This window comes from Mesocricetus auratus, unplaced genomic scaffold (genome assembly GCF_017639785.1).
Source record: "Mesocricetus auratus isolate SY011 unplaced genomic scaffold, BCM_Maur_2.0 Super-Scaffold_100047, whole genome shotgun sequence".
NCBI classification, from domain to species: Eukaryota; Metazoa; Chordata; class Mammalia; order Rodentia; family Cricetidae; genus Mesocricetus; species Mesocricetus auratus.
In genome coordinates, this window is record NW_024429224.1 from 124,463 (window position 1) to 142,710 (window position 18,248).

General features: G+C 34.6%; 1 pseudogene; it reads left to right on the top strand.

Moving 5' to 3' along the window:
* The first annotated feature begins 7,900 nt into the window (after positions 1-7,900).
* Positions 7,901-18,248, top strand: part of LOC121136042 — a 201,459-nt pseudogene continuing 191,111 nt past the window's right edge.

Genomic DNA, 18,248 nt, shown 5'->3' on the forward strand with positions numbered 1-18,248 from the left:
CTATGTGTGAAACTATGTGCATAACTACATGAGAACTTACATTATAACACTCTATGAGAAACTACGTACATATCTTCTTGAAAATTAACGATACAACATGGTGTTTCAAACTACATGCTTAAGTTCTTAAAAATAACGATACAACACTGTGTGTGAAACTATGTGCTTAACTTCAAGAAATCTAACCATATAACACTATATGAGAAACTTTGTACTAAACATCATGACAACTAACAATACAACTCTGAGTGTGAAACTACATGCTTCACTTGTTCAAAAAAACGATACAACACCGTGTGTGAAACTCTGTGCTTAACTACATTAGAACTTACCATATAACACTGTATTAGAACCTATGTGCTTATCTTCTTCGAAACTAACGATACAACTCTGTGTGTGAAACTATGTGCTTAACTTCATGAAGTCTAAATATATAACACTACATGAGAAATTTTATACTAAACATCATGAAAACTAACGATACAACTCTGTGCGTGAAACTACATGCTTAACTTCTTCAAAACTAACGACACTACACTCTGTGTGAAACTACATGTCTAACTTCTTCAAACCTAACGATACAACACTCTGTGTGAAACTATGTGCATGACTACATGAGAACTTATATTATAACACTCTATGAGAAACTACGTACTTACCTTCTTCAAAACTAACAATACAAAACGGTGTGTGAAACTACATGCTTAAATTCTTCAAACTAACGATACAACACTGTGTGAGAAACTATGTGCTTAACTTCATGAAATCTAACTATATAACACTATATGAGAAACTTTGTAATAAACATCATGAAAACTAACGTACAACTCCGTGTGAGAAACTACATGCTTAACTTCTTCAAAACTAATGATACTACACTCTGTGTGAAACTACATGCCTAACTTCTTCAAACCTAACGATATAACACTGTGTGTGAAACTACATGCTTAACTTCTTCAAAACTAACGATATAACACTGTGTGTTAAAATGCATACTTAACTTCTTCAAAACTAACGATACAACACTGTGTGTGAAACTATGTGCTTAACTACATGAGAACTCAGCATATAAAACTGTATTAGAAATACGTGCTCATCTTCTTCGAAACTAACGATACATCACCGTGTGTGAAACTATGTGCTTAACTTCATGAAATCTAAGTATATAACACTATATGAGAACCTACGTACTTAACATCATGAAAACTAACGATTCAAACCTGTGTGTGAAACTACATGCTTAACTTCTTCAAAACTAACGACACTACACTCTGTGTGAAACTACATGCCTAACTTCTTCAAAACTAATGATACAACACTGTGTGTGAAACTTCCTGCTTAACTTCTTCAAACTAATGTTACAACACTGTCTGTGAAACTGCATACTTAACTTCTTCAAAACTAACGATACAACACTGTGTGAAACAATGTGCTTAACTTCATGAAATCTAACTATATAACACTATAGGAGAAACTACGTATTTATCTTCATGAAAACTAACGATAGAACACTTTGTGTGAAACTACTTGCTTACCTTCTTCAGGACTAACGATACAACACTGTGTGTGAAACTTGTGCTTAACTTCTTCAAAACTAACGCTACAAATCAGTGTGTGAAACTGCATGTTTAACTTCTTCAAAACTAACGATACAACACTATGTGTGAAACTATGTGCATAACTACATGAGAACTTACATTATAACACTCTATGAGAAACTACGTACATATCTTCTTGAAAATTAACGATACAACATGGTTTTTCAAACTACATGCTTAAGTTCTTAAAAATAACGATACAACACTGTGTGTGAAACTATGTGCTTAACTTCAAGAAATCTAACCATATAACACTATATGAGAAACTTTGTACTAAACATCATGACAACTAACAATACAACTCTGAGTGTGAAACTACATGCTTCACTTGTTCAAAAAAACGATACAACACCGTGTGTGAAACTCTGTGCTTAACTACATTAGAACTTACCATATAACACTGTATTAGAACCTATGTGCTTATCTTCTTCGAAACTAACGATACAACTCTGTGTGTGAAACTATGTGCTTAACTTCATGAAGTCTAAATATATAACACTACATGAGAAATTTTATACTAAACATCATGAAAACTAACGATACAACTCTGTGCGTGAAACTACATGCTTAACTTCTTCAAAACTAACGACACTACACTCTGTGTGAAACTACATGCCTAACTTCTTCAAACCTAACGATACAACACTGTGTGTGAAACTACATGCTTAACTTCTTCAAAACTAACGATACAACACTGTGTGTGAAACTGCATACTTAAATTCTTCAAAACTAAGGATACAACACTCTGTGTGAAACTATGTACATGACTACATGAGAACTTACATTATAACACTCTACGAGAAACTACGTACTTACCTTCTTCAAAACTAACGATACAAAACGGGTTGTGAAACTACATGCTTAATTTCTTCAAACTAACGATACAACACTGTGAGTGAAACTATGTGCTTAACTTCATTAGAACTTACCATATAACACTGTATTAGAACCTACGTGCTTATCTTCTTCGAAACTAACGACACAACACTGTGTGTGAAACTATGTGCTTAACTTCATGATATCTAACTATGTAACACTATATGAGAAACTTTGTACAAAACATCATGAAAACTAACGATACAACTCTGTGTGTGAAACTACATGCTTAACTTCTTCAAAACTAACGATACAACACTGTCTGTGAAACTACATGCTTCTCTTCTTCAAAACTAATGATACAACACCGTGTGTGAAACTATGTGCTTAACTACATGAGAACTCAGCATATAACACTGTATTAGAAATACTTGCTTATCTTCTTCGAAACTAACGATACAAAACCGTTTGTGAAACTATGTGCTTAACTTCATGAAATCTAAGTATATAACACTATATGAGAAACTACGTACTTAACATCATGAAAACTAACAATAAAACCCTGTGTGTGAAACTACATGCTTAACTTCTTCAAAACTAACGACTCTACACTCTCTGTGAATCTACATGCCTAACTTCTTCAAAAGTAACGATACAACACTGTGTGTGAAACTATGTGCAAAACTACATGAGAACTTACATTATAACACTCTATGAGAAATTACGTACTTATCTTCTTCAAAACTAATGATACAACACGGTGTGTGAAACTACATGCTTAAGTTCTTCAAACTAACGCTACAACACCGTGTGTAAAACTATATGCTTCACTTCTTCAAAACTAACGATACAACATCGTGTGTGAAACTATGTGTTTAACTTCATTAGAACTTACCATATAATACTGTATTAGAACCTACGTGCTTATCTTCTTCGAAACTAATGATACTACTCTGTGTGTGAAACTCTGTGCTTAATTTCTTGAAATCTAAATATATAACACTATATGAGAAACATTATACTAAACATCATGAAAACTAACGATACAACTCTGAGTGTGAAACTACATGCTTCACTTCTTCAAAACTAACGATACAACACCGTGTGTGAAACTATGTGCTTAACTACATGAGAACTCAGCATACAACACTGTATTAGAAATACGTGCTTATCTTCTTTGAAACTAATGATACAACACTGTGTGGGAAACTATATGCTTAACTTCATGAAATCTAAGTATATAACAGTATATGAGAACCTACGTACTTAACATCATGAAAACTAATGATACAACTCTGTGTGTGAAACTACATGCTTAACTTCCTCAAAACTGACGACACTACACTCTGTGTGAAACTACATGCCTATCTTCTTCAAACCTAACGATACAACACTCTGTGTGAAACTACATGCTTAACTTCTTCAAAACTAAGGATACAACACTGTGTGTGAAACTGCATACTTAACTTCTTCAAATCTAACGATACAACTCTGTGTGTGAAACTACATGCTTCACTTCTTCAAAAATAACGATACAACACCGTGTGTGAAACCATGTGCTTAACTTCATTACAACTTACCATATAACACTGTATTAGAACCTACGTGCTTATCTTCTTCGAAACGAATGACACAACACTGTGTGTGAAACTTTGTGCTTAACTTCATGAAATCTAACTATATAACACTATATGAGAAACTTTGTACTAAACATCATGAAAACTAACGATACAACTTTGTGTGTGAAACTACATGCTTAACCTCATGAAAACTAACGATACAACACTGTGTGTGAAACTACATTCTTAACTTCTTCAAAACTAACGATACAACACTGTGTGTGAAACTACATGCTTAACTTCTTCAAAACTAACGATACAACACTGGGTGTGAAACTACATGCTTAACTTCTTCAAAACTAACGACACAAAACTGTGTGGAAACTACATGCTTCTCTTCTTCATAACTAACGATACAACACCGTGTGTGAAACTATGTGCTTAACTACATGACAACTCAGCATATAACACTGTATTAGAAATACGTGCTTATCTTCTTCAATAGTAACGATACAACATTGTGTGAAACTATGTGCTTACCTTCATGAAATCTAACTATATAACACTATATGAGAACCTACGTACTTAACATCATGAAAACTAACGATACAACTCTGTGTGTGAAACTACATGCTTAACCTCATAAAAACTAACGATACAACACTCTGTGTGAAACTGCATACTTAACTTTTTCAAAATAACGATACAAAACCGTGTATGGAACTACATGCTTAACTTCTTCAAAACTAACGATCCAACTCTGAGTGAGAAACTATGTGGTTAACTTCATGACAACTTACCATATAACACTGTCCTAGAAACAACGTGGTTATCATATTCGAAACTAACGATAAACACTGTGTGTGAAACTATGTGCATAACTACTTCAAAACTAACGATACAATACTGTGTGTGAAACTAAATGCTTAACTTCTTCAAAACTAATGATACAAAACTGTGTGTGAAACTACATGCTTAACTTCATCAAAATTAATGATACAACACTGTGTGTGAAAGTAACTGCATAACTACATTAGAACTTACCATATAACACTCTATTTGAAACTAGATACTTAACTTTTTCAAAACTAATGATACAACACGGTGTATGAAACTACATGCTTAACTTCTTCAAAACTAACGATCCAGACACTGTGTGTGAAACTATGTGGTTAACTTAAGGAGAACTTACCATATAACACTGTATTAGAAACTATGTGCTTATCTGCCTTCGAAACTAACAGTACAACACTGTGTGTGAAACTATGTGCTCAACTTCATGGAAGCTAACGATACAGCACTGTGTATGAAATTACATGCTTAAATTCTTCAAAACTAACAATACAACACTGTGTGTGAAACTACATGCTTAACTTCTTCAAAACCAATGATACAACACTGTGTGTGAAACTACATGCTTAACTTCTTCAAAACTAACGACACAACACTGTGTGTGAAATTACATGCTTAAATTCTTCAAAAATCACGATGCAATACTGTGTGTGAAACTACATGCTTAACTTCTTCAAAACTAACGATACAACACTGTCTGTGAAACTATGTGCTTAACTACATGAGAACTTACCATATAATACTTTATTAGAAACTACGTGCTTAACTTCTTCAAAACTAAAGATACAACACTGTGTGTGAAACTACATGCTTAACTTCTTCAAAACTAATGATACAACACTGTGTGTGAAACTATGTGCTTAACTACATGAGAACTTACCATATAACACTTTATTAGAAACTACGTGCTTAACTTCTTCAAAACTAAAGATACAACACTGTGTGTGAAACTATGTGCTTTACTTCATGAGAACTTACCATATAACACTGTATTAAAAACTATGTACTTGTCTTCTACGAAACTAAGAATACAACACTGTGTGTGAAACTATGTGCTTAACTTCATGAAATCTAACTATATAACACTATATGAGAATTTACATACTTAACATCATGAAAACTAACGATACACCTCTGTGCGTAAAACTACATGCTTAACTTCTTCAAAACCAACGACACTACACCGTGTGTGAAACTATGTGCTTAATTACATGAGAACGTATCATATAACACTGTATTACTTCATGAAATCTAACTATATAACACTATATGAGAAACAACGTACTTACCTTCATGAAAACTAATGATACAACACTGTGTTTGAAAGTATATGCTTAACTTCTTCAAAACTAACGACACAACACTGTGTGTGAAACTGTGAGTTAACTTCATGAGAACTTACCATGTAACGCTGTTTTAGAAACTACGTGCTTATCTTCTTCGAAACTAATGATACAATACCGTGTGACACTATGTGCTTAACTTCTTCAAAACTAACGATAAAACACTGTGTGTGAAACCACATGCTTAACTTCTTCAAACCTATATTACAAAACTGTGTGGGAAACTATATGCTTAACTTCTTCAAAACTAATGATACAACACTGTGGTGAAACTATGTGCATAACGACATGAGAACTTATCATATAACACTCAATTAGAAACTACGTACTTAACTTCATCAAAACTAACCATACAACACGGTGTGGAAAACTACATGCTTAACTTTTTCAAAACAAATGTTACAAAACTGTGAGTGAAACTACATGCTTAACATCTTCAAAACTAATGATACAACACTGTGTGTGAAACTATGTGCTTAACATCATGAAATCATACTATATAACACTATATGAGAAACTACGTATTTAACTTCATGAAAACTAACGATACAACACTGTGTGTGAAACTACATGCTTTACTTCTTCAAAACTAACGATACAACACTGTGTATGAAACTACATGCTTCACATCTTCAAAACTAACGATACAACACCGTGTGTGAAACTATGTGCTTAACTACATGAGAACTTACCATATAGCACTGTATTAGAAACTAGGTGCCATTCTTCTTCCAAATTTAGGATACAACACTGTGTGTGAAACTATGTGCTTAAATTCATGAAATCTAACTATATAACACTATATGAGAAACTACATACTTAACTTCATGAAAACTAACTATACAACACAGTATGTAAGACTACGTGATTAATCTCTTCAGCATTAACGATACAACACTGTGTGTTAAACTTTGTGCTTAACTTCATGAGAACTTACCATATAACACTGTGTTAGAAACTACATGCTTAACTTCTTCAAAACTAACGATACAACACTGTGTGTGAAACTACATGCTTAACTTCTTCAAAAATAACGATACAACACTATGTGTTTAACTATGTGCTTAACTTCATGAGAACTTACCATATAACACTGTATTAGAAACTAAGTGCTTATCTTCTTTGAAACTAACGATACAACACTGTGCGTGAAACTATGTGCTTAACTTCATGAAATCTAACTATATAACACTATATGAGAAACTACGTACTTAACATCATGAAAACGAACGATACAACTCTGTGTGTGAAACTATGTGCTTAACTTCATGAAATCTAACTATATAACACTACATGAGAAACTATGTACTTAACATCATGAAAACGAACGATACAACTCTGTGTGTGAAATTGCATGCTTAACTTCTTCAAAACTAACGACACTACACTGTGTGTGAAACTACATGCCTAACTTCTTCAAAACTAACGATACAACACTGTGTGTGAAACTACATGCTTAACTTCTTCAAAACTAACGATACAACACAGTGTAAGAAACTATGTGCCTAAATTTATGAAAACTAACCATGCAAGACTTTGGAGCAATTACATGCTGAACTTCATGAAAACTAACGATAAAACACTGTGTGAGATCTACCTGAGTAACTTCTTTAAAACTGACAGCACAGGCCGAGGTCTTTTGTCCAAGGCGCCGGGTGTGCTGCCTCCTGGGCTGCAGCTGCTGCCTCCGTGAGTGGCCTGCAGGCTGCCTGCCCACTGCACCTGGGCCATGATGTGGCAGAACGAGCTAGACTCCAGCCCGAGCGGGCTTGGCTTGCTCTTTTCAGCAAAGGGGCCGCGGGAGCACGAAGGGGAGGCAGAGGCGGGCGGGCGGCCAGCAGCACACGAGGCCTCAGGCAGCACCAAGCACCCAGTTCCAGCGTGGACGCGTGACAAGCCCCGCGGCAGTGGCAGCGGCGGGACTCGCGACTGTCATGCTGCCGGGGATGCGAATCACCGGGCTAGCACCGGGCGCACCCTGAGGCGGAGGATGCACCAGAGAGCCACTCAAAAGCTCTTCATCGGGAACCTGGACCACAGTGTGTCTGAGGTGGAGCTCCGACGGGCCTTCGAGAAGTACGGTATCATCGAGGAGGTGGTCATCAAGAGGCCTGCCCGTGGCCAGGGGGGTGCCTGTAGGGAAAAGGGACCAGTCAAAGAAACACACCCTGAGCAGAGCCACTTTGGCCCTGCAACCAGAACCAAAGAAATGTACCCTGACCCTAAAACCAGTGCCAAAGGAACACACTTTGTCCCTGGAATCAGAGTCAGTGAAAATGTACCCTGGCCCTAAAATTGGAGGCAAAAGGCTAAACCTTCCTTGGCAGAGCAGAGTTGTTACAACACTGTGTGTGAAACTACATGCTTAACTTCATCAAAACTAACGATACAATACTGTGTGTGAAAGTAATTGCAAAATTACATTAGAACTTACCATATAACAATCTATTAGAAACTACATACTTAACTTTTCAAAACTAACAATACAACACGGTGTATGAACCTACATGCTTAACCTCTTCAAAACAAACGATCCAACACTGTGTGTGAAACTATGAGGTTGAATTTATGAGAACTTACCATATAACACTGTGTTAGAAACTATGTGCTTATCTGCCTCGAAACTAACAATACAACACTGTGTGTGAAACTATGTGCTTAACTTCATGGAAGCTAACGATACAGCACTGTGTATGAAATTACATGCTTAAATTCTTCAAAACTAACAGTACACCACTATGTGTGAAACTACATGCTTAACTTCTTCAAAACCAATGATACAACACAGTGTGTGAAACTACATGCTTAACTTCCTCAAAACTAACGAAACAACACTGTGTTTGAAACTAGGTGCTTAACTTCTTCAAACATAACGATACAACACTGTGTTTGAAACTAGGTGCTTAACTTCTTCAAAACTAACGACACAACACTGTGTGTGAAACTACATGCTTAAATTTTTCAAAACTAATGATACAACAGTGTGTGTAACTATGTGTTTAACTACATGTGAACTTACCATATAACACAGTATTAGAAACTACGTGCTTAACTTCTTCAAAACTAACCATACAAAACTGTCTGTGAAACTACATGATTAACCTCTTCAAAAATAATGATACAACACTGTGTGTGAAACTATGTGCTTAACTTTATGAGAACTTACCATATAAATCTGTATTGGAAACAACGTGCTGATCTACTTCGAAACTAAGGATACAACCCTGTGTGTGAAACTATGTGCTCAACTTCTTCAAAACTAACGATATGACACTGAGTGTGAAACTATGTGCATAACTACAAGAGAACTTAACATATAACACTCTATGAGAAACTACGTACTTATCTTCTTCAAAACTCGTGATACAACACGGTGTGTGAAACTACATGCTTAACTTCTTCAAAACTAACGATAAACACTGTGTGAAACTATGTGATTAACTACATGAGAACTTACCATATAACACAGTATTAGAAACTACATGGTTAACTTTTTCAAAACTAACGATACAACACTGTGTGTGAAACTATGTGCTTAACTTCTTGAGAATGTACCATGTAACAGTGTATTAGAAACTAGCTGCTTTTCTTCTTCTAAACTAAGGATAAAACAATGTGTGTGAAACTATGTGCTTAACAACATGAAAACTAATGATACAACACTGTGTGTGAAACTACGTACTTATCTTCTTCGAAACTAACGATACTACACTGTGTGTGAAACTATGTGCTTAATTTCAGGAAATCTAACTATATAACACTATATGAGAAACTATGTACTTACCTTCATGAAAACTAAGGATACAACACTGTGTGTGAATCTATATGCTTAACTTCATCAAAACTAACGACACAATACTGTGTTTGAAACTACATGCTTAACTTATTCAAAACTAACGACACAACACTGTGTGTAAAACTACATGCTTAACATCTTCACAACTAATGATGCAAAACTGAGTGTGAAACTACATGCTTAACTTCTTCAAAACTAACGATACAACACTGTGTGTGAAACTATGAGGTTGAATTCATGAGAACTTACCACATAACACTGTATTAGAAACTATGTGCTTATCTGCCTCGAAACTAACAATACAACACTGTGTGTGAAACTATGTGCTCAACTTCATGGAAGCTAATGATACAACACTGTGTATGAAACTACATGCTTAAATTGTTCAAAACTAACAATACAACACTGTGTATGAAACTACATGCTTAACTTCTTCAAAACCAACGATACAACACTGTGTGGGAAACTACATGCTTAACTTCTTCAAAACTAACGATACAACACTGTGTGTGAAACTATGTGTTTAACTACATGAGAACGTATCATATAACACAGTATTAGAAACTACGTGCATAACTTCTTCAAAACTAACGATACAAAACTGTGTGTGAAACTACATGCTTACCCTCTTCAAAAATAATGATAGAACACTGTGTGTGAAACTACAAGTTTAACGTCTTCAAAACTAACAATACAAAACTGTGTGTGAAACTACATGCTTAACTTCTTCAAAACTAACGATACAACACTGTGTGGGAAACTACATGCTTAATTTCTTCAAATGGAATGATACAACACCATGTGTGAAACTTTGTGTTTAAATTCATGAGAAGTTACCATATGATGCTCTTTTAGACACTAAGTGCTTATCTTCTTCAAAACTAAGGATACAACACTGTGTGTGAAACTACATGCTTAACTTCTTCAAAAGTAATGATAAAACACCGTGCATGAATCTATGTGCTTAACTACATGAGAACTTACCATATAACACTGTATTAGAAACTAGGTGCTTAACTTCTTCAAAACAAACGATACAACACTGTGTGTGAAAAAACATGTTTAACTTCTTCAAACTAACGATAGAACACTGTTTGTGAAACTACATGCTTAACTTCTTCAGAACTAACCATAAAACACTGTGTGTGAAACTATGAGCTTCACTTCATGAGAATGAACCATATAACAGTGTATTAGAAACTAGGTGCTTTTCTTCTTCGAAACTAAGGTTACAACACTGTGTGTGAAACTATGTGCATAACTTCATGACAACTTACCCTATAACACTGTCCTAGAAACTACGTCGTTATCATCCTCGAAACTAACGATAAACACTGTGTGTGAAACTATGTGCTTAACTTCTTCAAAACTAACGACACAACACTGTGTGTGAAACTACATGCTTAACTTCTTCAAAACTAACGACACAACACTGTGTGTAAAACTACATGCTTAACTTCTTCAAAACTAATGATGCAAAACTGAGTGTGAAACTACATGCTTAACTTCTTCAAAACTAACGATACACACTGTGTGTGAAACTATGAGGTTGAATTCATGAGAACTTACCACATAACACTGTATTAGAAACTATGTGCTTATCTGCCTCGAAACTAACAATACAACACTGTGTGTGAAACTATGTGCTCAACTTCATGGAAGCTAATGATACAACACTGTGTATGAAACTACATGCTTAAATTGTTCAAAACCAACGATACAACACTGTGTGGGAAACTACATGCTTAACTTCTTCAAAACTAACGATACAACACTGTGTGTGAAACTATGTGTTTAACTACATGAGAACGTACCATATAACACAGTATTAGAAACTACGTGCATAACTTCTTCAAAACTAACGATACAAAACTGTGTGTGAAACTACATGCTTAACCTCTTCAAAAATAACGATAGAACACTGTGTGTGAAACTACAAGTTTAACTTCTTCAAAACTAACAATACAAAACTGTGTGTGAAACTACATGCTTAACTTTTTCAAAACTAACGATACAACACTGTGTGTGAAACTACATGCTTAACTTCTCCAAATGGAATGATACAACACCGTGTGTGAAACTATGTGTTTAAATTCATGAGAATTTACCATATGATGCTCTTTTAGACACTACGTGCTTATCTTCTTGAAAACTGAGGATACAACACTTTGTGTGAAACTACATGCTTAACTACTTCAAAAGTAATGATAAAACACCATGCATGAAACTATGTGCTTAACTACATGAGAACTTACCATATAACACTGTATTAGAAACTAGGTGATTAGCTTCTTCAAACAAACGATACCACACTGTGTGTGAAAAAACATGTTTAACTTCTTCAAACTAACGATAGAACACTGTTTGTGAAACTACATGCTTAACTTCTTCAGAACTAACCATAAAACACTGTGTGTGAAACTATGAGGTTGAATTCATGAGAACTTACCACATAACACTGCATTAGAAACTATGTGCTTATCTGCCTCGAAACTAACAATACAACACTGTGTGTGAAACTATGTGCTCAACTTCATGGAAGCTAATGATACAACACTGTTTATGAAACTACATGCTTAAATTGTTCAAAACTAACAATACAACACTGTGTATGAAACTACATGCTTAACTTCTTCAAAACCAACGATACAACACTGTGTGGGAAACTACATGCTTAACTTCTTCAAAACTAACGATACAACACTGTGTGTGAAACTATGTGTTTAACTACATGAGAACGTATCATATAACACAGTATTAGAAACTACGTGCATAACTTCTTCAAAACTAACGATACAAAACTGTATGTGAAACTACATGCTTAACCTCTTCAAAAATAACTATAGAACACTGTGTGTGAAACTACAAGTTTAACTTCTTCAAAACTAACGATACAAAACTGTGTGTGAAACTACATGCTTAACTTCTTCAAAACTAACGATACAACACTGTGTGGGAAACTACATGCTTAACTTCTTCAAATGGAATGATACAACACCGAATGTGAAACTATGTGTTTAAATTCATGAGAACTTACCATATGATGCTCTTTTAGACACTACGTGCTTATCTTCTTCAAAACTAAGGATACAACACTGTGTGTGAAACTACATGCTTAACTTCTTCAAAAGTAATGATAAAACACCGTGCATGAAACTATGTGCTTAACTACATGAGAACTTACCATATAACACTGTATTAGAAACTAGGTGCTTAACTTCTTCAAAACAAACGATACAACACTGTGTGTGAAAAAACATGTTTAACTTCTTCAAACTAACGATAGAACACTGTTTGTAAAAGTACATGCTTAACTTCTTCAGAACTAACCATAAAACACTGTGTGTGAAACTATGAGCTTCACTTCATGAGAATGAACCATATAACAGTGTATTAGAAACTAGGTGCTTTTCTTCTTCGAAACTAAGGTTACAACACTGTGTGTGAAACCATGTGCATAACTTCATGACAACTTACCCTATAACACTGTCCTAGAAACTACATGGTTATCATCCTCGAAACTAACGATAAACACTGTGTGAAACTATGTGCTTAACTTCTTCAAAACTAACGACACAACACTGTGTGTGAAACTACATGCTTAACTTCTTCAAAACTAACGACACAACCCTGTGTGTAAAACTACATGCTTAACTTCTTCAAAACTAATGATGCAAAACTGAGTGTGAAACTACATGCTTAACTTCTTCAAAACTAACGATACAACACTGTGTGTGAAACTATGAGGTTGAATTCATGAGAACTTACCATATAACACTGTATTAGAAACTATGTGCTTATCTGCCTCGAAACTAACAATACAACACTGTGTGTGAAACTATGTGCTCAACTTCATGGAAGCTAATGATACAACACTGTGTATGAAACTACATGCTTAAATTGTTCAAAACTAACATTACAACACTGTGTATGAAAGTACATGCTTAACTTCTTCAAAACCAACGATACAACACTGTGTGGGAAACTACATGCTTAACTTCTTCAAAACTAACAAAACAACACTGTGTGTGAAACTATGTGTTTAATTACATGAGAACGTACCATATAACACAGTGTTAGAAACTACGTGCATAACTTCTTCAAAACTAACGATACAAACTGTGTGTGAAACTACATGCTTACCCTCTTCAAAAATAACGATAGAACACTGTGTGTGAATCTACAAGTTTAACTTCTTCAAAACTAACGATACAAAACTGTGTGTGAAACTACATGCTTAACTTCTTCAAAACTAACATACAACACATGTGTGAAACTACATGCTTAACTTTCAAAACTAACGATACAAAACTGTGTGAAAGTACATGCTTAACTTCTTCCAAACTAATGATACAACACTGTGTGTGAAACTATGTGCAGAACTACATTAGAACTTACCATATAACACTCTATTTGAAACTACATGCTTAACTTCTTCAAAATTAACGATACAACACGGTGTGTGAAACTACATGCTTAACTTCTTCAAAACTATCGATACAACACTGTATGTGAAACTACATGCTTAACTTCTTCAAATGTAGTGATACAACACCTTGTGTGAAAATATGTGTTTAAATTCATGAGAACTTACCATATGATGCTCTTTTAGACACTACGTGCTTATCTTCTTGACAACTGAGGATACAACACTGTGTGTGAAACTACATGCTTAACTTCTTCAAAAGTAACGATAAAACACCGTGCATGGAACTATGTGCTTAACTACATGAGAACTTACCATATAACACTGTATTAGAAATTAGGTGCTTAACTTCTTCAAAACAAACGATACAACACTGTGTGTGAAAATACATGTTTAACTTCTTCAAACTAACGATAGAACACTGTTTGTGAAACTACATGCTTAACTTCTTCAGAACTAACCATAAAACACTGTGTGTGAAACTATGAGCTTCACTTCATGAGAATGAACCATATAACAGTGTATTAGAAACTAGGTGCTTTTCTTCTTCGAAACTAAGGTTACAACACTGTGTGAGAAACTATGTGCATAACTTCATCACAACTTACCCTATAACACTGTCCTAGAAACTACGTGGTTATCATCCTGGAAACTAACGATAAACACTGTGTGTGAAACTATGTGCTTAACTTCTTCAAAACTAACGACAAAACACTGTGTGTGAAACTACATGCTTAACTTCTTCAAAACTAACGACACAACACTGTGTGTAAAACTACATGCTTAACTTCTTGAAAACTAATGATGCAAAACTGAGTGTGAAACTACATGCTTAACTTCTTCAAAACTAACGATACAACACTGTGTGTGAAACTATGAGGTTGAATTCATGAGAACTTACCATATAACACTGTATTAGAAACTATGTGCTTATCTGCCTCGAAACTAACAATACAACACTGTGTGTGAAACTATGTGCTCAACTTCATGGAAGCTAATGATACAACACTGTGTATGAAACTACATGCTTAAATTGTTCAAAACTAACAACACAACACTGTGTATGAAAATACATGCTTAACTTCTTCAAAACCAACAAAACAACACTGTGTGTGAAACTATGTGTTTAACTACATGAGAACGTACCATATAACACAGTATTAGAATCTACGTGCATAACTCCTTCAAAACTAACGATACAAACTGTGTGTGAAACTACATGCTTACCCTCTTCAAAAATAACGATAGAACACTGTGTGTGAAACTACAAGTTTAACTTCTTCAAAACTAACGATAAAACTGTGTGTGAAACTACATGCTTAACTTCTTCAAAACTAATATACAACACATGTGTGAAACTACATGCTTAACTTTCAAAACTATCAATACAAAACTGTGTGAAAGTACATGCTTAACTTATTCAAAACTAGCGATACAACACTGTGTGTGAAACTATGTGCAGAACTACATTAGAACTTACCATATAACACTCTATTTGAAACTACATACTTAACTTCTTCAAAATTAGCGATACAACACGGTGTGTGAAACTACATGCTTAACTTCTGCAAAACTAATGATACAACACTGTGTGTGAAACTACATGCTTAACTTCTTCAAATGTAATGATACAACACCTTGTGTAAAACTATGTGTTTAAATTCATGAGAACTTACCATATGATGCTCTTTTAGACACTACGTGCTTATCTTCTTCAAAACTAAGTATACAACACTGTGTGTGAAACTACATGCTTAACTTCTTCAAAAGTAACGATAAAACACCGTGCATGAAACTATGTGCTTAACTACATGAGAACTTACCATATAACACTGTATTAGAAACTACTTCATGAAAACGTACCATATAACAGTGTATTAGACACTAGGTGCTTTTCTTCTTCAAAACTAACGATACAAGACTGTGTGTGAAACAACATGCTTAACTTCGTCAAAAGTAATGATACAACACTGTGTGTGAAACTACATGCTTAACTTCGTCAAAAGTAATGATGCAACAATGTGGGTTAAACTGCATGCTTCACTTCTTCAAAACTAACTATACAACATCGTGTGTGAAACTATGTGCTTAACTACATGAGAACTTACGTTATAACACTGTATTAGAAACTACATGCTTAACTTCTTCAAAATTAACGATACAACACTGAGTGTGAAACTATGTGCTTAACTACATAAGAACTTACCATATAACACTTTTTTAGAAACTACGTGCTTAACTTCTTCAAAACTAACGATAAAACACGGTGAGTGAAACTACATGCTTAACTTCTGCAAAAATAACGATACAACACTGTGTGTGAAACTATGTGATTAACTTCATGAGAACTTACCATATAACAATGTATTAGAAATTATGTGCTTATCTTCTTCGAAATTAAGTATACAACTCTGTGTGTGAAACGATGTGCTCAATTTCTTCATAACTAACGATACAACACTGTGTGTGAAACTACATGCTTAACTTCTGCAAAACTAACGATACAAAACTGTGTGAAAGTACATGCTTAACTTCTTCAAAACTAATGATACAACACTTTGTGTGAAACTATGTGCATGACTACATGAGAACTTGTCATATAACACTCTATTAGAAACTCCATACTTAACTTCTTCAAAACTAACAATACAACAAGGTGTGTGAAACTACATGCTTAACTTCTTCAAAACTAACGATACAACTCTGTGTGTGAAACTATGTGCATAACTTCATGAAATCTAACTATATAACAGTATATGAGAAACTACGTACTTAACTTCATGAAAACTAACAATACAACACTGTGTGTGAAACTACATGCTTAACTTCTTCAAAATTAACGATATAACACTGTGTGTGAATCTACATGCTTAACTTCTTCAAAACGAACGATACAACACTGTGTGTGAAACTACATGCTTTACTTCTTCAAAAGTAACGATATAACACGGTGTGTGAATCCATGTGCATAACTACATGAAATCTAACTATATAACAGTATATGAGAAACCACGTACTTAACTTCATGATAACTAAAGATATAACACTATTTTTCAAAATACGTGCTGAACTTCATGAAAACTAGTGATACAATGGTGTTTGATAATTTGCATGCTTAACTTCATAAACACTAATGGCACAACACTCTTTGAGAAACTTTGAGCTTAACTTCATGAAAACTAACGATACAGCACTGTGTGAGAGTATACTTGCTTAAGTACATTTAAACTGAGGACAGAACACTGTTTGTGAAACTACGTGCTTAATGTCATAAAAACTATTGATACAACACTCGGGGAGAAACTACCTGCTTAACTTCATGAAAACGAACAATACAACACTGAATGTGAAACTACGTGGTTAACATCATTAAAACTAAAGATACAACACAGTTTGTGAAACTTCGTGCTTAAATTCAAGAAAACTAATGATGCATCACTCTGTGGGAAACTACGTGCTTAATTTCATGAAAACTAAAGACACAACACTGTTTGTGAACCTACGTGCTTAACTTCATGAAAACAAACAATACAACACTGTGTGAGAATCTATGTGCTTAACGACATGAAAACTAACGATACAACACTGTGTGATAATCTGCATTCTTATCTTCATGAACGCTAATGATACAACACTAATTGAGAAACTTCGTGCTTATCTTCATGAAAACTGGGGTTACAAAACTGATTGTGAAACTACGTGCTTAACTTCAAGAAAACAAATGATAAAACACTCTATGAGAAACTAGGTGCTTAGCTTCATGCACACTAATGATACAACACTCTTTGGGAAACATCGTACTTACCTTCATGAAAACTGTGGATACAACACTGATTGTGAAACTACGTGCTTAACTTC